The sequence below is a fragment of the Geotrypetes seraphini genome, chromosome 17 (assembly GCF_902459505.1).
Source record: "Geotrypetes seraphini chromosome 17, aGeoSer1.1, whole genome shotgun sequence".
Lineage (NCBI taxonomy): Eukaryota > Metazoa > Chordata > Amphibia > Gymnophiona > Dermophiidae > Geotrypetes > Geotrypetes seraphini.
Window position 1 is genome coordinate 9100750 of NC_047100.1, and position 24783 is coordinate 9125532.

The 24783-nt window shown below is 44.3% G+C and overlaps 1 protein-coding gene and 1 long non-coding RNA gene across 8 annotated transcripts in view; one reads left to right on the forward strand and one right to left on the reverse strand.

The window, feature by feature from the left end:
* The window catches only part of IQSEC1 (IQ motif and Sec7 domain ArfGEF 1), an 819058-nt gene that overhangs the window by 373626 nt on the left and 420649 nt on the right, over positions 1–24783 (reverse strand). The gene's annotated exons all lie outside the window — the stretch shown is intronic.
* The window catches only part of LOC117351468, a 37613-nt gene that overhangs the window by 2170 nt on the left and 10660 nt on the right, over positions 1–24783 (forward strand). Inside the window, exons 2-3 of one of the 2 annotated variants that reach the window (XR_004537427.1) lie at positions 4986–5034; positions 14201–14296. This is a non-coding gene — a long non-coding RNA (uncharacterized LOC117351468). Of the gene's footprint in view, positions 1–2561; positions 2590–4985; positions 5035–14200; positions 14297–24783 lie in introns of those variants that run through there. The other variant, XR_004537428.1, reaches the window with a different exon arrangement.

A 24783-nucleotide genomic window follows, 5' to 3' on the forward strand; every position in this document is an offset into this window, starting at 1 on the left:
ATCCTCCTGATGCACAAAAGGGTTTTCCGTAGCTGCTACCAATCCTCAAATCAGCCACCAAGAACCCTAAGCATATGCATTGCAAGGAGCACAATAGTATTTGAATTAGCTCTCCTTGTGATACACTAAGGGGAATGCCCCTCCTGCACTGAATAATCAGTGCTGAAATTTTCTGTCAGCTCTGGAGCTGCTGGTAGCTGGTGTGTGTATGTTGTGTGAGCACACAGCACATGCACAACAGCTGATATTAAAATAAAACAGAAAAAAGTCCTTTTGCAGCTGAACCAGCAAGGACATTTTTTGGTTTTATTTTCATGGGTTCAGCTGTTGTGTGTGTAGCGTGTGCTCACTACTGCTGCCCGATTCGAATCGATTCACCGATTCTCTTCGGGTGAATTGATTCGAATTGATTTACAACGACAAAAAATCGGCCTCCAGATTCGGTGACTGACCCTCCACCCTCGCCCCTAAAGCAGGAGCGGCAGCGCTGCCTCTTGCTGGCCGGCCGCTGCCGCTGCTGCTTTAGAGGACGAGTGGGGAGGGTCAGTCGGGAAGTGCTGGTGTCCATTTTCCCCCCTGGCCTCAATTTACCTAATTTCAGCAGCCTGCATATGATCGCTGGTGCTAGCGATCTTTGCAAGCTGCCATAGGTCTTCGGAGTTGCCACAGTCCCGCTCCTTCTCTGACATCAGAGATAGGATCGCAGCAGAGGATACAGCTCCGAAGACCTATGGCAGCTTGCAAAGATTGCTAGCACCAGCAATTATATGCAGGTTGCTGAAATTAGGTAAATTGATGCCGGGAGACCAGGGGGAACACATAGGCCTTCCAGGGGGGAGGGGGGTGCAGTCCTTTGGGGGTGGGGGACAGGCAGGCCTTCAGGGGTGGGGTGCAGGCCTTCGGGGTGCAGGCCTTCAGGGGGGACAGGCAGGCCTTCAGGGGTGGGGTGTAGGCCTTCAGGGGAGGACAGACCTTCAGGGGGGGGAGGGAGGGAGGGAAGGGGGAAGGGGGTTCAAAGAGACATGCATATGCCGGACTTTGGGGGGAAGAACTAATGGGTCTAAAAACAGAAGAGAGGGAGAGAGATGGTGGACAATGGGATTTAGGGATGAAAGGAACAGAAAGGGAGAGATGTTGGACCCTGGGAGAGATGCTGGATGAAAGGGTAGTTGAGAAAAGGTGGATCTATGGATGGAAACGAAAAAAAGGAAAGATGCCAGACCTCCAGGGGACAGAAGGGAAACGGAAGAGGAGGACAGAGATGGAAGATGGATGGTTAGCACAGAGAAAGAAGGAGACCCTTATCAGAAGATAACCAGAGCCTTGGACCAACAAGATTTGAATAATGACCAGACAACAAAAGGTAGAAAAAATTATTTTATTTTCTGTTTTGTGATTACAATATGTCAGATTTGAAAAGTGTATCCTGCCAGAGCTGGTGTTAGACCGCAAACGTGAGCTAGGATTTGACAGAGAGAGGAAAAGTCTTTTTTGTTTGTTTATTTTGTTTACATCACAGTGCCAGTGTGGTTAGGAGAAGGCAAAGGGGGTGAAGGGGCTATAAAATAAACCCACCAGGATGTTAAAAAAAACATCCAATTGGGCAGGAAAATCGAATCGAATCATCGATTCAATAGCCTGAATCGAATCAAAATGTTTTCCTGAATCAAGCAGCACTAGTGCTCACACAACACATGCACAACTGCAGCCATGGTTTGACCATATTTTACCACTCTTGATAAAGTTACATGTAAGTGCATTTTCAAAACAGAAAAACATCTAAAATCTGCATTTGGATGTTTTTCTCTGCAAAAAATCCAAGTGCCGATAATTGAAACAAAGAAGTTAGATGTTTTAAGGGATGCTCACCTTCCAAAATCTCAAACTCAGAAAGGGGCATGTTTGAGGCGTGTTTTGGGTGAGATTTGGACGGGCTGTAGGCCAGGTTAAACTTGGACATTTTGCAGGATATCCTGGATAGAACTTAGATGTTCCGAGCTACACCTGTTTTAGTAGAGTATCACACAGGTGTCTTAAGTAGCCTGGTGGGTGGGCCAATGAACCATAGAGAGGAGAATCAGGCCCATAAGACACTCTAACCACTACATTTATGATGGAAATGTGAGGCCAAGGGAATATCCAAGTTTAAAATTTCCAAATATAGACCATTTGGACATAGGAGGGACCAGCGTTGTGATGGACTTCCACATAGACATCCCAATAGAGCAATGGTGCACCTTAGAGAGCACTGCTGTGAATTTCACATAAAGGGAGCCAGATATACATCACACTATAACCCCATTATAATTTATGGTGATCCTTCCAAAAACCCCCAAATCTACTATACACAGCTGCCTCCCACCCCAATAACCCTTATGGCTACATGCAGCATCTTATATGCCAGTATAGTAGGATTTTGGGGGTTTTTGGTGGACTCACATTTTCCACCATAAATGTAGTGGTTAGAGTGTCTTATGGGCCTGGTTTCTCTTCTCTATGGTTCATTAGCCCATCCACCCAGCTACTTAAGACACCTGTGTGATGCTCTACTAACCATTCCCATACCAAATGCTGCTGTTCTACAGACAGGTATGTACTGTTTTATTTATATTTTTATTCCTGTTAGCTTGGCAGGTTCAATGAATGCAATTTTGTATAAAATATGGCCCTGATGTATTAAACAGTAAATAGAAAGGTGGCCTTTGTGGATCTGGCTGAAACTGCATTTTTAAAAAAATGTCTTTTCAATCTATAAACTTGATATTATAATGTTGAGTGAGTCGGCGCTTTGAACTTCTGAAGCGGTAATGAATAAATATGTGTCAAGCTGGAGGGGGAGATAGAGAGCATCTGCTTAATATTTCGGGAGGGGAAACCACAATCTTAACCTCTGCCAAGTAAAAATTTAAACATTCGATCTGAAAGTAGGAATAGAAAACCAGAAGGAAAACGAAGGCAAGAGCAGAGATTACAGCTGATCTATAACGTGGGGGGAGTTGAAAGTCTGAAATGGAAAGGGAAAAGGCAACCTCGGTGAACTGAGAAGTCTGTCCTTATCAGCTCCTGTGCGCTCTGTATTTCCAGCACAATTGGGCTTCCTATTTTCTAGCTGAATTCTCCCTTCCTTCTAGTTTATCATGTTCAAGTTTACTAATGCATACTCCTGAAATCTCAGAGTTGGAATCCCTGCACTGAACGGCCTCCTCCTACCCAGCATCCTGTTTCTGGTGCGCAGTAATCCTCAAAGCTTAAACTGGAAAGAAATGTTGCAAAGTGGGGGTGATGAACATCCTTGATCAATGAGGCTGTTAACCCTTTCAGGACCAAGGGACCTATTTGTCCCATAACTTTAAAATCCTATCCATTTTGATTGGGATAGTCTACAGTTCTAAATTGGATAGGTACGGATTCCATAGGATACTGCCTTTATGTAAACAAACTGGTTCCGACATTCATTCATTAGCGTCGTTGCCAGATAGACGAGAAGATTCACTTGCCACACTGTCCATAAGCCAGAAGTGTGATTTTTTTAAAATAAAAATAATGATATTTCACAAAAAAAATCAATTTTTTGGCATCTGCAAGCCCTTTTTACCATAAAAATGTCGTCAAAACCACAAAAATTGGCCTACGATCCTTATGGTCCTGAAAGGGTTAACCTGGACAAATTAGTTTACTTGCTTCATCTACTGGTACAGGGTGCTCGCAAAAACACTCCTTGATTTTAAATGGTTGCAAAACCAAAATTTATTGGACTATTTTTTCACCTTTGAGACTACAGTTTCATCAATTCCTAAAGTTTCATAGGGTATCTATTGATTACATACACTTGAAGGGCATCCCACCTGTTACTCAGCAAACATCGATGCGATAATCGAGCTTGGACCAGACTCTCTGAAGCAGATCTGGCATGATCACGTTTATAGCTTCAGTGATGCGTTCCTGCAGATCATCCATTGTTGCAGGTGTTCTGCAGATGCCAATTGTAGCTTACAAGGGTGAAAGTGCAAGCAATTGTGTAAGACCTTGCCAACTGTGCTTTTTGGGACTTGTATTTGCTGTCATCTTATTTACAGACATATTCCAATAAGTTTTGATTTGATAACCATTTAAAATCAAGGAGTGTTTTTGTAGGCACCCTGTATATTAGAAAAATAAAAATTACCTTAGAGGAAAGGAGGGACAGGGGAGATATGATTCAGACGTTCAAATACTTGAAAGGTATTAACGTAGAACAAAGTATTTTCCAGAGAAAGGAAAATGGTAAAACCAAAGGACAATTATTTGAGGTTGAGGGATGGTAGACAAGAGCAATGTAAGGGAATTATTCTTTATGGAGAGAGTGGTGGATGCCTGGAATGCGCTCCCGAGAGAGGTGGTGGAGGTGACGGAGTTCAAAAAAACGTGGGATGAACACAGAGGACCTAGAATCAGAAAATAATAGTAAATATTGAAGAACTAAGGCTAGTACTGGGCAGACTTGCACGCTCTGTGTCTGTATATGGCCATTTGGTGGAGGATGGGCTGGGGAGGGCTTCAAGGGCTGGGAGGGTGTAGATGGGCTGGAGTAAGCTTTGATGGAGAATTCAGTAGTTGTAACCTAAGCACAATACTGGGCAGAGCTTTGGATTCTTGCCCAGAAATAGCTAAGAATTAGAAGGAAAAAAAACCCAACAAATTTTTAGATTGAATCAGGTTGGGCAGACTGGATGGACCATTTGGGACTTTATCTGCCATCATCTACTATGATACTATGTATTGTGATAGGGTGAACCTAAAGATATAAAAGCAAAGGCTTTTAAAATACATTATTTCCTTATTAACAAATTCCAAGCAGATGCCAATAATCATCACAAATACTGTTTTTCTGAAGCTGTTGGCACAAATAACATTTAGCAATTTAGACGAGGGAGAATCAGAGAACCTCATTGGTTTATGTACAGCATTCATTTTTTTTTTTCTTTTTTTACAAATTCCATGTTCAGGTCTTCAGAAAAACATCTGCTATTGTTACTATCAGAAAGAAGCCTTAATGTAAGTTTAAGAGGTCGTTCCCTATTTTGCTTCTCTTACCTCAGTACCTATCTTTAATACACAAGACAATTCAAACAGCATGGGAGTAAAAGGGGTTGCGTTCCTGAGCTGTTTAACTGTAGAACTAGGGACTAGATGCACTAAATGCTCTGATCGTCGCTAAACCAATGTGACTGGTTTAGCGACTGACCAAATTTGTCAACCCGATGTTGAAAATGGCTCACCGCCTGGTTTTCCGTACATTTGTACATTCTCTGATGCTGGCATGAAACAATCTCATTATATTAAAATGAGGTCATTAATATTAAAATTAGATTGGCTCGTTGATCCAGATTGGCTCAGACGCTTAAGACCTCTCTCAGGGGGTATCTGAGCCAATCAAGGCCTTCGGCCCCCTATCCCAGTGCATCCTGGGATACACAGGGAGGAGCCTAAGACCCTGAATGGCTCAGACTCCTAAGGCCACCTCTCCTGGGAGAGGCCTTAGGCATCTGAGTCAATCAGGGCCTTAGGCCCATCCCAGTACGTCCCAGGATACATGGGGAAGGGAAAGGCCTGCCATTTTGGAAAGGCGGGTCTGCGAGCAGGAGGTATTGCACATCCCTCCTGCTGTCTCCTTTCTGTACAGGTATGGGGGCATCCAGTGGAGGGAGTAGGCATCCCTCCTGCCGATTCTTTCTAAAGTAGGGAGAGTGGGAAAGGAGAGGTTCCGTGGGGGTGGGTCACAGAGGCAGGAGGGAGTTGGCATCCCTCCTGCTGATTTTCATTTAAGTCCATGGAGGGAGGGTCTCCAGATCGGTTCAGCTCGTTGGGGAGGGGGGGGTGTGGAGGCCAGAGGGAGTGGGCACCCCTCCTCCTCAAGGGGGGAAGCCTTAGGTGTCTGAGCCAATCTGGGCCTTGGGCTCCTCCCTCTGTAACCCTAAAGCCCTAAATGACTCAGACACCTTGGCCCCTCCCTGTGCATCACATGATGCACCAAAGAGGGAAGGCCCACCATTTAAGATCAGCGGACCTTGAAGGAGGAGGGACTGTGCTTCCGGTGGAGCATCCGGGGCAAGAGAGAATGGGTATCCCTCCTGCCTTTTTTGAGGAGGGGAACAGGGAGGGTAGGGGATGGTTTGGGGGCTCTCTATTGGCAGGAGGGAGTGATTGAAATGTGTCAAGTTTTGAGAATTTATATCTGCCGTGTATATTGTGTGTAAATGAAAAATGAATGGAAAAAATTGCATTACAATTAGTAAAGGGATGGGATCTGGAGCTGGGCCTAGGGAGGTCTGTGGTTGGGGTAATCAGTTGATATTTGTTAGACTTAGGGGGTACTTAGCTTGAAGTAGTTGAGAAACATTGCTGTAGGCAATCAGCTGGCGCCAGTGCCTCTCCTTCTCTCAGTCCCTCTTCCCTGCTGGCACCCCCTACCTGCGTCTCAGGGCCCAGCAGGAGAGCCTCTGCACATGCACGGACATCGACATGATGATGTCATGCCTTTAGTGTGCCCTGGCTCGAGAAAATTTGAGAGACACTGCTCTAAGCTGAAGAGTCCTAGGGTGACTGAAAGCTTGGAGCTTAGTCTCTAGATGACACGTGCGGGTGATGTCATCGCATGGACTTCCTCCCTGCCCGATGCGATTTGAGGAGGCTTTTCAAACCCGGATAAAGTGCTGGGCTTTGAAAAGCCGTCCGGGGAAATCCGGACATCTGGTAACCCTACCAGGATTAGCATAATGAAAATGTGCAATGAAAATATTCATTTCAGGGCCATTTATTTCAGAAAATGGAAAATTGGCCATTTTGTGACTTCAGTAAAAGCAGTCTTGGAGCACAGGAAGCAGCCACTTAAGAGAACACTAAGGCCACTTTTTTACAGCAGTTTAGCAAAAGGACCCCAAAATGAGTTACTGTGCACCTATTAAGGTCAAGTTTTTAAGAAACATGCAAAATGTATTGAGAACAAGGTAATAACAATACACATTACCATACTAATGTAATTTGTCACATACCTTGTAAAAATAAAGAGTTGAAAAATTTGAATGAAACACAACAGTTTTAAAGCAAACATTTAGTAAAAACTTACAAGTTGTAATCATAGGTTTACACCAGGGGTCAACAAAGTCCCTCCTTGAGGGCCGAATCCAGTCGGGTTTTCAGGATTTCCCCAATGAATATGCATGAGATCTATGTGCATGCACTGCTTTCAATTAGAGAATGACACGGTGACAAAATTCATCACCGTTCCCGTCCCCGCGGGAAACCATCTTCATGTTATTCTTTATGGAGAGAGGAAAGAATCACAACCACTGACCCGCAAGCTTTGCTTTGAAGAATGCTGGTGTAGAAGGACCGAGGTTGAAACAGACACTACAGAATGACAGTCTCTGGTATCCAGAGCAAATATTGTGATGTCATAATGCCTCATTCCACCAGTGCCTAAGAGCCAATCACATCAGTGATGTCACAATGGCTTCATTATCCTTGGCTCCCATAAGAATCAGAGTATGAATGGCCACAACCACTGACCCTCAAGCTTTGCTTTGAAGAATGCTGGTGTAGAAGGACTGAGGTTGACATAGACACTAAAGAATGACAGTCTCTGGTATCCAGAGCAGATATTGTGATGTCATAATGCCTCATTCCACCAGTGCCTAAGAGCCATTCACATCAGTGATGTCACAATGGCTTCATTATCCTTGGCTCACATAAGAATCAGAGTATGAATGGCCACAACCATTGACCCACAAGCTTTGCTTTGAAGAATGCTGGTGTAGAAGGACTGAGGTTGAAACAGACACTACAGAATGACAGTCTCTGGTATCCAGAGCAGATATTGTGATGTCATAATGCCTCATCCCACCAGTGCCTAAGAGCCAATCACATCAGTGATGTCACAATGGCTTCATTATCCTTGGCTCCCATAAGAATCAGAGTATGAATGGCCACAACCATTGACCCACAAGCTTTGCTTTGAAGAATGCTGGTGTAGAAGGACTGAGGTTGAAACAGACACTAAAGAATGACAGTCTCTGGTATCCAGAGCAGATATTGTGATGTCATAATGCCTCATTCCACCAGTGCCTAAGAGCCATTCACATCAGTGATGTCACAATGGCTTCATTATCCTTGGCTCACATAAGAATCAGAGTATGAATGGCCACAACCATTGACCCACAAGCTTTGCTTTGAAGAATGCTGGTGTAGAAGGACTGAGGTTGAAACAGACACTACAGAATGACAGTCTCTGGTATCCAGAGCAGATATTGTGATGTCATAATGCCTCATCCCACCAGTGCCTAAGAGCCAATCACATCAGTGATGTCACAATGGCTTCATTATCCTTGGCTCCCATAAGAATCAGAGTATGAAGGGCCACAACCACTGACCCGCAAGCTTTGCTTTGAAGAATGCTGATGTAGAAGGACCGAGGTTGAAATAGACACTAGAAAATGACATGGGATTATTTCCCGCGGTTATCCGTGGGGACGTGAACGGTGATGAATTTTGTCACCGTGTCATTCTCTACTTTCAATGCATATTCATTGGGGGAAATCCTGAAAACCCGACTGGATTCGGCCCTGGCAGAATTTGTAAGATGTGTACTATGTGTGAATAATATGAGCGACTACAGGTAGCAGTAAAAGAATATTAACCTCCATAAAAGGCGCACGTCTCAAACAAATGGTACTGGAACCCACCAGGGACAAGGCGATTCTAGACCTGGTACTCACCAACGGAGATAGCGTCTCGGACGTCTCAGTAGGCGATACACTGGCCTCCAGCGACCATAATATGGTATGGCTCAACCTTAAGAAAGGCTTCTCTAAGTCAAGCACAGCAACAAGGGTTCTCAACTTTAAAGGCACAGACTTCAACCGCATGAGAGATTTTGTCCATCAGGAGCTATATAAACAAACAAAATCTGAAAATTTAGAGGATATGTGGTTGTCTCTGAAGTCCATCCTACATGAAGCAACAAACTGATACATAAGAACAGTAAGTAAATGCAGGAGAACCAAAAGACCCCAATGGTTCACTAAAGAAATTTCAGACCTAGTTAAAAAGAAAAAAGAGGCATTCATCACCTACAAACATTTAGGAAACCAGGGGGCGAAAGAAGACTATCTAGACGGAGCTAAAACCGTTAAAAAGAAAGTCAGAGAGGCCAAACTCCGAATGGAGGAAAAACTAGCACGGAATATCAAGAAAGGGGATAAATCTTTCTTTAGCTATATTAGTGACAGGAAAAGAAACAAAGATGGTATAGAACGGCTGAAGCAATCAGATGGTAATTTTGCAGAATCAGATTCTGCCAAGGCAGAACTACTGAACGAATACTTCTGTTCAGTCTTCACCTGCGAATCACCGGGAGCTGGTCCGCAGCTTCAGACGGGAGATACCCAGAAAGACCCGTTTCAAGACTTCGAGTTTACGCCCAGTAACGTCTACAACGAACTATCAAAACTCAAAGTAAACAAAGCCATGGGACCGGACAACCTGCACCCCAGGGTGCTCAGGGAGCTATGTGGAGTCCTGGCCGAACCATTATCTGAGCTTTTCAATCTCTCCCTACGCACAGGAAGAGTCCCCTTGGACTGGAAAACCGCCAACGTAATCCCACTCCACAAAAAGGGCTGCAGGACAGAGACGGCAAACTACAGACCGGTGAGTCTCACGTCTATAGTGTGTAAACTCATGGAAACACTGATCAAACGGAACCTTGACATAATCCTGGACGAAGAAAACTTACGAGACCCCCACCAGCATGGGTTCACCCAGGGTAGATCCTGCCAATCTAATCTGATTAGCTTTTTCGACTGGGTTACCAGACAACTGGATGCAGGAGAGTCACTGGACGTGGTATATTTGGACTTCAGTAAAGCATTTGATAGCGTCCCACACAGAAGGCTATTGAACAAATTGAAAGCGATAGGATTAGGAAGCACTCTAACTGCATGGGTTGGAGATTGGCTAAGCGGTAGACTTCAGAGGGTGGTGGTGAACGGTACCCCATCCAAGGCGTCAAGAGTGGCCAGTGGGGTGCCGCAGGGCTCGGTTCTGGGCCCAATACTATTCAATTTATTCATAAGAGATATGACACAAGGACTTAAAGGAAGGGTAGCACTATTCGCTGACGACGCCAAACTTTGCAACATAATAGGCAAAAGCTTATTACCTGATAATATGACATGATAATATCTTCTGTCTCATGGGACCCTCAACAACCAGAGGGCATCCGCTGAAAATCAGAGGAGGGAAATTTCATGGCGACTCCAGGAAGTACTTTTTCACCGAGAGAGTGGTGGAGCGTTGGAATGGACTCCCACTGCAGGTGATTGAGGCCAGCAGCGTGACTGATTTTAAGAAGAAATGGGATACTCATGTGGGATCTCTAAGGGAATGAACTCTGGGGGGAGGCAAATTGCAATGGGCAGACTTGGTGGGCTATAGCCCTTTTCTGCCGTCATTTTCTATGTTTCTATGTTTCTATGAGCAATCCTGTTTAACACCATTCTTTAGTTTAGGAATATTGAATTCTGTATGTGTGCTTTAGTAATCATACTGAACTCACATAGATTGCCCTGATCAAATGTTTACATACTTTTGAATGTTTGGGATAATAATGTACACACACAGATTGAGATGGCAATGAAGGTTTAGTATCCACACCTGTGCCTTGTTTGATTGGAATTAGTGTCGGTGTATAAATAGTCAATGAGTTTCGTACAGTAGCTCTTGAGAAATCTTTGTGCATTTCATCTTGGGCTACACTGACTTTGCTGGTTACTGAAGCATGGGGAAAGCAAAAGAACTGTCAAAGTACCTAAATGTTATAAATCAGGAGAAGGATATCCAAAGATCTGAAAATGCTAGTCAGTACTGTTCAAACTCTGATCAAGAAGTGGAAAATTCTGGGTTCTGTTAATACCAAGCCACGGTCAAGTAGACCAAGAAAGATTTCAGACACAATTGCCAGAAAACTTTGTAGGAAAGTAAAGAAAACCCCCACAAGCAACTTCTACTGAAATACGGTCTGCTCTAAAACAAAGCAGTGTGGCTGTTTTGGCATGCATAATAAAAGATACTTGAACAAAAATGGGCGGCATGGCAGAGTTGCCAGAAAAAGCCATTGTTGTACCAATGCCTCAAACCTTCTGGAACAAAATGATTTGGAGTGGTGAGACCAAAATTGAATGCTATGTTTGGAGAGGAGTCAACAAGGCCTATGAAGAGAAGCACACCATCCCGAGGTGGATCTCTGCTGTTTTGGGATGTATGAGGCTACAGTGGCACAGGAAATTTAGTCAAAATTGATGGCAGGATGAATACAGCATTTTATCAGAAAATATTGGAGAAGAATTTGCTTTTATCAACCAGGAAGCTATACATGGGGCGCACTTGGATTTTCCAACATGACAATGATATGAAACAGGCTATAGCAGAAACAAGTGAAGGTTCTGGAGGGGTCATCACAGTCTCCTGACCTCAACATCATTAAGCCACTTTGGGGAGATCTCAAGAATGCAGTTCATACTAGACAGTCAAAGAATTTACAGGATCTACTTATACTACTAATAATTTACTACTTTAATTATTTTTATAGCGTTATCAGACTTAGGGGTCCTTCTATGAAAGCATGGCAAAATTTTGTGTTACAATGTGTTAATTGCAAAAATAAATGTGCATTAATTGCAACGCCTCTGCTGTAATTGCTAGGTGTGGGATAGAAGGGAAGTTGGCGCGCATTAGGAGAAGGGAAGCCGGCGGTGCAGTGTTAGAGCAAACTGAACCCAGGCGGGGGGTGGGCTCTAACACTGTGTGCGCTGGCTTCCCTTCTCGTCTGAAACAGGAATGACATAACTTCCTGTTTCAGATGACAAGGGAAGCCAGTGTGTGCAGAATTAGAGCCCCGCAACCTGGGTTCAGTTTGCTTGCGGGCGGTGGTGGGCAAGAGGGAGTGGAAGGGAGGGAAGCTCACCAGGCTGTCGGGGGGTGGGGTGGTGGTGGTGGAGAAATGCTGCTGCACCCAATTGAGGAGAGAGAGGAAAGGAGGGAGAAGAAGACCACCAAGGAAGGGAAAGAAGAGATATGCCAAGACCTTGGGAGGGAGGGGAAGGAAAGGAGATACCAAACCATGGAGGGGGAGGGATGAGAAGGAGACAGATGCCAGACCAGTGGCGGGAGGGAGAGAAAGGAAGGAGAGAAAATGCCAGATAATGGAAGGGGAGGGAGGGAGAGATAGAAGGAGAGCAGAAAGATGTCAGGGCATGGGGTAGGGAATGGAAACTAAGGAGACAGATGCCAGACCAGAGGGAAAGGAAGGAGAAGAGATGCCAAAGCATGGAGGGGGAGGAGAGAAAGGAGGAAAGGAGAGAGATGCCAGGTCAAGGGGTTGAGTGGGAAGGAAAGAAAGAAAGGAGAAGAGAGAGATGCCAGAGCATAGGGGAAGGGGTGAAGGCATAAAAATGCAGAGGGGTGAAGCTGAAAGGGGCACAGGACAGACAGTATATTGAATGGACACAGAAAGAGGGAAGATGCCATATGGAAGAGAGAGAGAGGGCGGACATTGGATGTAAAGGGTAGAGAGGGCAGCAGATGGAAGGGGTAGAAAGAGGGAGATAGACGCTGAATGGAAGAGGGGTGAGAGAGGGCAGAAGACCCTGGAAGGAAGTGGGGAGGAGAAAGAAAAAAGGGCACATGCTGGATTGGGGAAAGAGGATAGATTTAGATACTGGAAGGGGTGAGGGAAGTGGCTATAGGTAGACACAACGAAAGAGGGAAATTGAGGACTGAATAGTAAGAAAGAATTTAAAAAGAGGCAGAAAATAAATTGATAATGAAGACCAGGGAAGAACAGTAGGAAGGCAGCGGAGAGAGAGATGCCAGAGCAAGGGAAGGGGAGGAGACAGATACCAAATCTGAGGGGAGGAAAGGAGGAGGAGAGAGAGAGATATGCTAAAATCTGCTGGGAGGGAGAGATGGAAGAAAGAAAACAGATGCCACACCATGGGGGGAGCGGAGAGAAGTATATGGATGCCACACCAATGGGGGGGGAAGGAGAGATGGAAGGGAGAAGCAGACAGTTTCTGGAAGAGACATAGAAAGAGAGCAGATACTATATGGAAGCAGAGTGAGCGCAGACAGTGGATGGAAGGAAGAGAATGATGAGAAGATGAGGAAGGCAGAAATCAGACAACAAAGGTAGAAAAAAAATTCTATTTGTTTATTTATTTTTGCTTTAAAGATAAAGTATTATTGTAGCTGTGTTGATAATCATTTATTAATAGAAAATGGAAATAAGGTGATCCTGTTTATTGAACTAATTTTAATACATTTTTATTAATTCAGAGACCATAACTCCTTTCCTCAGGTCAGGACAGGGATACTGTAACAGCAGTATAGTTTACTGACCTGAAGAAAGAGGTTTTAATCTCAGAAAGCTAATTGAGAAATGTAGTAGTCCAATAAAATAATGGGCACTAAATTTTTTTCTCACCATGTCCCATGCCTCCTACCCAGATGCAAAATATAAATTGGTGGGCTTCCCAAAGCCCTGCCAGCTGAAGGAAGGGGGGATTTGTTCAGATATATTTGGTGGTTGCATAGAAGAAAAACTGTAAACTGGCACTGGTATGGTAATCTTTGTTTGAATTTCAAAATAAAAGAAATACAGTGGAAATAAAGAAATAAATAATAAAATGGGTGAATAAATGGGGTGGGGCATGTGGAGTAGGGGGGCCCAGTAGACCTGTGTGCCTAGGGTCCACGACAAATTAATCTTGCCCTGCTCTTAGGATGTGCCTCTTGAAGTGAGAGGCACGTCCTGTAGGCAGTCAGCTGGTGCCAGTGTCTCTCCTCCTCGCCAGCACCTCTCCTCCTAAAGCACCCCCTTCCCTCCCACCGGCATAGTAATAGCAGGCTCCGGGCCACAACTAGAGGACCTCCATGCATGTATGGATGCCGATGTGATGACATCACACATGCGCATCAACATCCATGCATTTCCAGATGCCCTCCAGCCGTGGCCCTAACTTTATGGGACAATGGAATAATAGTTAGCATGGATTTTTCACAGCTTCTAAATTTGAACACCATTTACTGAAAGCCACTGTAAACAGGTGTTAATGTCCAGAAGGCAGAGCTGATCAGCCTGATTTTTTTTTTTTTTTTTTTGCAGCATGAGTAAAAAATGCTATGTGCTGAATATTTCCAGTAGTATGGCTATTTACATGACTCAGAAATTCTGCAGAATACTGGCTGACATTAATGAGTAGTAAGTCCACATGTTGATATGAAATTTATTGCTACAGCAATAGAAAAGCTGAAGATGAATCACAGATGAGTTCATTAATGGTGAGCGAAAAGAGCTCTATATAGAAGTAAAAGCCCTACTGTCTTTTTCCGCATGCTGTTGTCAAAGGGTCCCCTATCTTTCAGTTTACAAGCTTGCATAGTATAAGCTGTGGGAATCACTGCATGATAACAATACATTGCGTGCCTCCTGATATTTTAGGTGTGCCATGGCACACTGGAGAGGAGGAGATGCGCTGGCGCCAGTGCCTCTCCTTCTCTCTGGCCCTCTTCCCTGCTGGCACTCCCCTACTGGTGTCTCAGGGCCCATCTGAAGGGTCTTCATGCATGATGATGTCACACATGCCCTTGATGTCATCACGGTAACGTCCACGCATTTCCAGGTTCCTCAAGCTGCGGCCTTTAGTGTGCCACAGCTTGAGAAAGTTTGCGAGATACTGGCTTAGAGGGAAAAGTGCTGAGGGCCCTTTAACTAGAGGGTATTAGAATGAGGACTTAACACATCCAAATGTGGGACTTTCCAGCATGCTAAGCTCAGCTTCAATGTGTCAATATATAGGGCTTTTTTATTTTTTGCAACTCCTGCACTAATTTTTTCCATTTCTGCATAGTACTTGCAAGAAATTAACATGGGAGCACTTACTGCCAAGATAATTGTGGTTTTGTGCCAAAATGCTATTTAACCAATCAGCATCTGTTTCTGTCTAGTTGAACAACTTTGAATACTGGCGAATCTAATTTTAAGTAAATCCTGTGCTCCTCTCCTAAACTCACCTCTCCCCCTATTCTCTATTTTTGTGAACAACACTCTCATCCCTGTCTCATCAGCTCATATCCTTGGAGTAATCTTTGACTCATCTCTCTCCTTCTCTTCACTGCCAAAAACCTGTCGTTTCTTTCTCTACAACATTGCCAAAATCCGACTTTTCCTTTCTGAGCACACTGCTAAGACCCTCATCTACACTCTCATCACCTCTCGCCTAGACTACTTCAATATGCTTCTCACAGGCCTTCTGCTAAACCAGGGGTCTGCAACCTTTAAGACATAAAGAGCCACTTGGACCCGTTTTCGAAAAGAAAAAAAAACTTGGAGCCGCAAAACCATTATAAAACAAATCTAACACTGCATATATTGTTTCTTATCTTAATGCTATATACAGGATCACTAAATTGAAAATAAAATCATTTTTCCTACCTTTGCTATTTGGTGATTTCATGAGTCTCTGGTTGCACTTTCTTCTTCTGACTGTGCATCCAATCTTTCTTCCTTTCTTTCAGCCTCCTGTATGTTTCCTCTCCTCCAGACCTCATTCTCTCCCCCAACTTTTTCTTTCTGTCTCCCTGTTCCCCCTTCTTTCTGTCTCCGTGCCGTCCCCCAAGCCACTCGGTTTGCTGCCACCGCAATCGGGGAACAGCCCCCAAGCCACCGCTGTCCCAAGCTTTCCCTGCAGAAGTGTTGCGCTGACCAGCATTCTGCTCCCTGACGTCAATTCTGACGTAGGAGAGGAAGTTCCGGGCCAACAAGGCATTTCTCCTCATTCCATCCAGCCTGAGCCCCATCTCTCCTTGATCCAGCATTTCCCTTCTGTGTCTGTCAGAATTACCATTCCACCTATTTTCCAGCATCACCCTTCTTTGTGTCCATCTCACCTATATCCCTATCTCACCACTTTTTCAGAATCTTCATTTGTCTCTGTCCTTATCTTTACGCCATGTTCACCATTTGCCCTTTCAATGTCTTTATCTCCCCCCACACACTTTTTCAGCATTACTTCTATGTCTCTATTTCACCTCCTCTTCATGTCCCCTCTGTATCTCTATCCTTATTCAGTAGGTCCTGCTTACCCTTTCTCTTCTTTGTGTCACTATCTCCATTTTCAGCTTTCCCCCCTTTTCCTTTGTTACTGCACCCTGTAGCTAGAATCTTTCCACCCTCCCTCCACTCCGGCCCAGCCCAGTATGAAATATTTCCTTTTGTTTCCCTCCCCTCTCTCTTTCTCTCTCTCTTCTCCTCCCTCACCCACGAGTCCTGCATCTGGCCCTCTCCCTTCTACCTGCACCTGGCAACACCCCCCTGCTCCGCGGCTCTCTTCAGCAACTCGTCAGCAGCAGTGATCAAGACAAGCTGCCGACATCGAGGCCTTCCCTCTACGAGTCCCGCCTTTGTGGAAAAAGGAAGTTGAAACAAGCGGGACTCGCAGAGGGTAGGACCCGACGTCAGAAGCTTGTGTCGATCGCTGCTGCTGAGTTGCCGAAGAGAGCCGCGGAGCAGGGGATGTGGCCGGAAGCAGGAAGAAGGGAGAGGGAGATAGGAAGGCTGTAGATCTCCGGAGCATGACACCTACCCCGGCCAGGATAATTTCTTTTTCAGGCACCTTACAAGTCCAGCGTCGCGGCGGGAAATAGCCATGCTGAGCAGTGAGCTCAGCACTACACAGATGAAAGCCTTGCTTGCTGATTGGTCCGGCGGGGCGGGGCCGCCGGACCAATCAGCAAGCAAGGCTTTCATCTGTGTATGTGCTGAGCTCACTGCTCAGCATGGCTATTTCCCGCCGCGACGCCGGACTTAAGCTGCATGCCTGCGTGACACACTACCGGAGCCGCAGCAAAGGTGGAAAAGAGCCGCATGCGGCTCTGGAGCCGCAGGTTGCCGACCCCCGTGCTAAACCATCTCTCCCATTCAGTCTGTTCAGAACTTTGCTGCATGCCTTGTATTTCGCCAATATCGTTATGCTCACAGTACCCCTCTCCTCAAGTGGCTGCATTGGCTCGCTCTCCGCTTCCACATACAGTTCAAACTCCTCTTTTTGACCTACAAGTGTATTCATTCTGTTGTTCCTCAATAATCTTTCCTTTCTCATTTCTCAATGTACTCCACCCAGGGAACTCTGCTCATCGGGTAAGTCTCTTATCTGTACCCTTCTCCTCTGTGGCCAATTCCAGCCTCATCCCTTCTACTTTGCTGCCTGGAACAAACTGCCTGACTCAGTACATCAAGCTCTGTCCCTGGCAATATTCAAATCCAGACCCAAAGCCCACTTCTTCGAAGATGCTTTCAATTCCAACCCACCCGATAAGCACCCATGCCTGTCTTATCATTCACTCTGTAATTCCCCCACTTTTGGACTGTATATAGATGCACCTTTTTGTCCAGTTTATCTGTCTCAATTAGATTGTAAGCTCATTTGAGCATGGACCGTCTCTTCCATGTTTTGGTGCAAAGCGCTGGATAAGCCTGATAGTGATATAGAAATGATAAGTAGTTGTATTAGTGGTTCAGAATTCCCATTGTGGCAGAGAAATTCATTCATTTATTTATTGATAATATACATTTTACTTGGTTAATCAATCAATTAACTATCTTTATGAAGAGGTTCACCCAAGGACTGAGTGGATTAATTTAGCCAATGCCGCCCCCGCGTGAATGCTGGTTCTAACCTGGACCCACCAATTGAACCCCTAAATATTTACATTTTGGTAACCTGCCTAACATCTAATCATGCAAAAAGGGACAACACATATCTGAAATTTTACATTTTGGGCTGGGTAGATGATCACCTTTGTCTCCTTTTCTCTTCAACATTTACATGACCACTCTGAAGCTTTTCCATCTTTCTCCCTTTGAAACACTGTATACGTATGTAGATGACATCTTTGTTCTCCTTCAGACAGATTCAAATCTCACTAACCTTGCTGGGAATATAATAGAATGTTTAACAAAACTTCAGTCATGGGCCCTTACTGTACAAATGAAGTTGAATGAGTCCAAAACAAATTATTCTGGCTAGGCCCAAAATTAGATCAGCTACTTTTGTCTATTCTACTGCCTTCAGGATCTTCACTACCGATTGAATTCTCAAGTAAAATTCTGGGAGTGATTATAGATTCAACGCTTTCTTTCAATGACCATCTTAATTCTCTGGTGAAAAAATGTTTTTTTAGTCTCCATATGTTGAGGAAAGTGAGATCTTGCTTCCATCAACAACATTTTTCTGTTCTTGTACAATCAATCATTCTTTCGAAGTTGGATTACTGTAATGTGGTCTTCTTAAGCCTGACTAAGAAACATCTTCAAAGACTTCAGTTGATCCAGACTACTGCGGCTATGCTGATCTTTGCAAAAAGTAAAATCGATCATTGGCTACTAATTATTTCTAGACTCTATTTCAAATGTGCCTGCTTTACATTTAAGATCTTTGCATGGCATCTTTCCTTCCTTCCTCCTTCTATTTTGGAATTCTACAAAATCTGAGATTACCAGACCTACACAAAAACTTAAATTATCTTTTCCTAATGGTGAAAGGCATCATCTATACTGGAAAATTAGGGAAGTCTCTTCTTTTCAAAATTACTGAGCTCTGGAATAATTTTCCTGTCCAGTTGCGTGATCTGAGTTCTCTCCAATTATTCTGAAAACTTGGCTTTTTTCGAAATTGTGATCGTTGCTTCCCTCTATATTATCCCTACCCTTATTGTATTCTTTTTAATTTTCTGTAAACCGTGCAGAGCTCTATCTTTTTAGAGAAGAGGTGGTCTATAAGCCTAAGGTTTAGTTTAGTTTAGATTACAAATCTGTGGCTGTATCCCTCTAGAATTTACCACTTGACTTTTTTAAATGTAAAACATCTTTCCTGTTTTGTAAAGAAATGAACAGATTTTTGGTCTATTTGCTTTGAACAAGTTTTCGCATCCACTTATGATGTACTTAACTGTTTGCCTGGCACTTGTAAATCTCTCCCTCTCTCCTGCTAATCCTTCCTTGGACAAACACTTAACACTATGACAGAAACAAGAAAATTACCATGCAGGAACTGTACGTAGTCAAATGGATGGACATGTAAATAGTCTTCCTATCTTTATTACCCGACAAATTTGAACGGCAATTTCAGATTGTTTTTATACTACAAAATAAATTGCCTCAGCCACTTTAGAATGCAAACACTTGGCTCAAATCTAGATCCCTTAGAACTGCAAGAAAATTAAGGAGTTCTTTTACCAAGCTGCAGTAAAAAGAGACTTTGGTGCGCCCTTACACTGGTCTTTCCTGTAAAAGGAGCCCTATAAGTCTTTAAACAGAAACTAAGGTCTAACTGAAACTGAGCACAAATCATGCAAAAAGTGGAGCAAAAAGACTTCAGAGATAACCGCACCCTCCCATTACCTCAGTAATATAAGGGCAGGGACAAACACCATCATTTGCCAGAAGCAGCAGAAGTGAAATGGATTTCCCCGCCGGGGTATTTTGACAAAGTTGGTGTCTGATTAAGAACGAGGGACGTCTGAAGAAAGATGGTCAAGATAAGTGTTTAACTTTTTCCTGGTTGCTGGGTTTTTCTTGCTTAACAGCGGGGTTTGTTTCTCTGACTGGTTGTATTGCTATAGTGGATTTTTTTTTGACAAATAAGAACATAAGAATTGCCACTGCTGGGTCAGACCGGTGGTCCATCATGTCCAGCAGTCCGCTCATGCGGCGGCCCTCTGGTCTAAGACCAGCACCCTAACTGAGACTAGCCCCACCAGCGCACGTTCTTGTTCAGCAGAAACTTGTCTACCTTTGTCTTGAATCCCTGGAGAGTGTTTTCCCCTATAACAGCCTCTTGAAGAGCATTCCAGCTTTCTACCACTCTCTGGGTGAAGAAGAACTTCCTTACGTTTGTACAGAATCTATCCCCTTTCAACTTTAGAGAGTGCCCTCTTGTTCTCCCTACCTTGGAGAGTATGAACAACCTGTCCTTATCTACTAAGTCTATCCCCTTCAGTACCTTGAATGTTTCGATCATGTCCCCTCTCAATCTCCTCTGTTCAAGAGAGAAGAGGCCCAGTTTCTCTAATCTTTTGCTGTACGGCAGCTCCTCCAGCCCCTTAACCATCTTAGTCGCTCTTCTCTGGACCCTTTCGAGTAGTACCGTGCTTTTCTTCAGGTACGGCGACAAGTGCTGGACGCAGTACTCCAGGTGAGGGCGTACTATGGCCCGGTACAGCGGCATGATAACCTTCTCTGATTTGTTGATGATCCCCTTCTTTATTATTCCTAGCATTCTGTTTGCCCTTTTTGCTGCCGCCGCACATTGTGTGGACGGCTTCATCGACTTGTCGATCAGAACTCCCAAGTCCCTTTCCTGGGAGGTCTCTCCAAGTATCACCCCGGACATCCTGTATTCGTCCATGAGATTATTGTTACCGACATGCATCACTTTACACTTATCCACATTGAACCTCATCTGCCATGTCGATGCCCATTCCTCGAGCTTGATTATGTCACATTGCAGATCTTCGCAATCCCCCTGCGTCTTTACTACTCTGAATAACTTCGTATCATCTGCAAATTTAATCACCTCGCTCGTCGTACCTATGTCCAGATCATTTATAAAGATGTTAAAGAGCACGGGTCCAAGCACCGAGCCCTGCGGCACCCCACTGGTGACGCTCTTCCAGTCCGAGTATTGTCCATTTACCCCCACTCTGTTTCCTATGCTCCAGCCAGTTTTTAATCCACGTGAGTATTTCACCCTCAATTCCATGGCTTGCAATTTTCCGAAGTAGTCGTTCATGGTATGTTTGTCCCTGCAGTAATGAGAGGATGCAGTTATATCTGAAGTCTTTTTTTCTCCACTTTTTGTATGATTTGTACTCCATTTTCAGATAGACAATAGACAGGCAAAAGAAGATCACCTCGCCTTTAGGAGAACAGCAGAACAGAAAGGCAAGGGGAGGCGTCCTTTCAGCCTCCCTTTGCCTTTCTGTTCTTCTCCAGTTTCAGATAGACCTTAGCTTCTCTTTAAATACTTATAGGCTCTCTTTTACTAAGGTGCGCTAAGGGTTTTAGCGCGCGTTTACCATGCACTAAATCAACCTGTGCGCTAACTGCTAATGCGTCCATAGGATAACATGCACTTATTAGCGTTTAGCGAGTGATTAGCGTGCACTAATATTTATCGCAAGCTAAAAAGCATAGTGCATCTTAGTAAAAGAGGGAGATAGTGTAGTACATGTGCTAATGTTACCATTAGTGCATGACAAAGAACAAGGGAACTAACCCATGGAAAGAAAACATAACATGCCAAAGTGGGGATGGAACTATATATATCAACCAGAGATAAAACCAATGAATAAATATTTATTAAAAACCAATAAAACAGTCTCTGTCATATATTGGAATCTGAATTGCCATATGTTCTCCTGCTGGATTTTTAGAATATATTTTTCTAGCATTACACCCGATTTATTTGTGATAAGCAAGCTCTGATGTTATAAAACCGCCATCTACTGGATGTTTCTGCACCTCTGGGGCAGGCACCAATGCCGAAACACAGACCGTATCAGGTCTACAATACAGTTCAATCCAATATATGAGGATACTGCTTTATTGGTTCTTAATAAATATTTATTCATTGGTTTTATTTCTGGTTGATGTGTACAGCTCCATCCCCGCTTTGGCATGGCCATTATTGGATAGGATTTCTGACTCAGAAGCTGGTTACACAAACTTGGTGCCAAATGTTTAAAAAAGCCTTTGAATGGGGAAATTCCCATTTAGTTCTTTTGCCCGATGGTATCACCAACCTATTATTTTGTAATGGCCTCAATGTTCGTAATGGAGAATGCGGAATGGTCAATGAATTTACATAACTTGGCTGTTGCAGATAAAATGATTTATGTGTCAACATTAAGATTTTAAATTGAACCCTATACAGTATTCCTATACTTAGACATCTTTGATTCACCCTTGGACTGAAATATATTTATATCTACTCTAGGATGACATAAGTATGGAAGCAGTATGGCACCATGTCAAAAGAAAGAGTGCGGAAGGGACACAAGTCAACCAACTATGAGAGTCAGCAATTTATTGAAAAATACAACACATAAATTGACACATGCAACATATATGAAATATATGTATAGTGAGGCATAAGACAGTCTTTAAATCCTCTGTGTTTTGGCTGAAACAGCCTTCCTCAGGGGTATATTTAAAAGAGCCTTTGAAACAGTAGGTCCGTGCCTGCCTCTCAAATGTATAAACCAAACAAAGATTTGCTGCTACTAGATGGATGCCCACTTCAGAAACTTGGATAAAGCAGTACACCATCACCATATGACCAAAGGCACTTATATTATAAAATATTATATACAATGATGCTGGAGGTTTTTAACGTGGACTAGCGAGGTAAATGCTCCAATGCTCATAGAACTCCTACAAGCGTTGGAGCATTTACCTCGCCAGCCCACGCTAAACACCTCTTGCGCCATTTAGTAAAACCCAGCGTTAACAGGATCCCTACAGGAAATATTCATAAAGGCGTCTATGTTCCTTTGTAAAGTAGGAGCCCAGAACCAGCCTCAAGAGCACAAACATGCTCACACTAATTTACTCTGCTCTGATGAAGGTGAAAATGTTGCATTGACGTGTTCTTTTAAAATTACGCATGCACACTGCAGCTCCACCTAAGCTCCTCCCCTAAGAATGCCTATATGTAAATACATAAAAGTGCCTGACAGGCAATTTTATAGCAGCCATTCTCCGTGTGCAAAACATGCTTTACAAATTTACATTCCACACAACAACAAACATAGGCCAGCTTTCTACTGTGGCTCAGGGTACTAAATGCTCAGACACTGTTCCATCAGTGGCATGGTAAGGGGGGTGGTCCACCCCGGGTGCCCCCGATGCCACTCCTCCTCTCCACCCCCCCCAACTCTTCTCATTTCTCCCTTCCATGCACACGCCTCCCTTCTCTTCCCCCATTCCTCTAGTTGAAGTTGTTGTTTTTGGTGGCCAACAACGTGTTCTTCACGACCCCGTTGGCCCTCCCACTAACGTCACTTCTGGGTGCCACGCATAGGAAGGGACGTCAGAGGGAGAGCTGACGGGGTTGCATGGAGCATGATATTTACCGCTGTAAGCAACAATTTTAACTAGAGGTACGGGGGAAGAGGGGGCGCATGCGGCAGGTGGGATCAGGGAAGGAGCAGGGGGGGGCGGAGGTGAGGGGCGCCACCATCCCAGGCGCCTTTCACCCTCGCTAAGCCACTGGTTCCGATGCTCATTGAACTCTGAGTGTCGGAGCATTTAGCACTCTAGGCTGCGGTAGAAACCTCTATCGTGGCTTAGTAAAAGTTTAATAGTTCATAAAAATTCCTCCAATAAAATAATTTAAAAGAATAAATATCTTGGTCAATAGGCCAGTCATTGCCAGTCAGTAATGCTGCCTGATTCACGATTCAAATTGATTCACCGATTCACTTCAGGTGAATCGATTCATCTTTTAAAAAAAATTGGCCTCGCCGATTCGGGACCCAACCCTCCTCCCCGTCAGTCGGGAAGTGCTGCAGTATCCTCCGGCTTCCACTCAAGCCGCCCATTTAATCAAAGCCTGCAGCTTTAGGAAGGGAATAACATTGGCATTTCCGGATGCACGTCTGAACGGGCTCAGATTGGCTAGTTTCAAGGGGTCTCGTCATTTTCAGACTCATGTCCCACCCAACAGGTGTCGGATTGGAAAGTTTGAAGGAGGCTGTGACCTTTCTGGAAGTGTGCCCCGCCCCACTAGGATCGGATTGGTCGGTTTAGGCCAGCAAGTTTTGGGTGCGTGGATTCTAACGGTACCTAAAAGTGCTTGGGGGGAAAATGGTCAGAGGAGAGGCAGTTACACAGTTGCTTGAGAATCTGCAGCTATGGGCATTGCGGGAGTATCTGAGTATGTGTGTTTCCACTGTTCTTAGAAAAATCTTCCCATCTGATTGGGATTTTGGGTCCTGCTAACAAGGATAAAATGAAAGGAGCAGTAGCAGTAGATTAGATCCCAAGGCCCCTTTTTATTAAACCGCAATAGCGGTTTTTAGCACCGGGAGCCTCGCTGAATGCCTTACGCTGCTCCTGACACTAAAAACTGCTATCATAGTTTAATAAAAGGGGGCCTGTATAGTAATCAGTTTTTACTTAATCCCACTTTTTCTACTTCTTTACAATGGTGAAAAAAGTTGAAAACTTTCTCCAGTGTTCTTAGTCTCACTTGAAATATGTCTCAGCGGTATTTGGATTAAATATTTAGCAGGATCATCGGTAGTGTGGAGGAAGAAGATACAGCGGTAGTGATCCATGTGGGGACGAGCAACATGGGCAACAGAAACTACAGCAGAGTACTAAAGACCAGTTCCGATTGCTAGGAAGGAAGATGGAGACCAGAACGCAGAGGATAGCATCCTCAGATGGAGCTGCAAGCAGTCAACGCGTGGATGCGGCGCTGGTGCTGGTGTGAGGAAGAAGGATTCCACTTCGTGCGCAACTGGATGACGTTCTGTTGGAAGAGCAAGATATTCAGGAAGGACGGACTCCACCTCAGCAGAGATGGAATGAGGCTACTTGTAAGCAACATCAAGAGAGAAGTTTGAGAAGCTTTTAAACTAGGAAGAAGAGGAAATCCGACAGTCAACCGAGAGAGAGAGTCG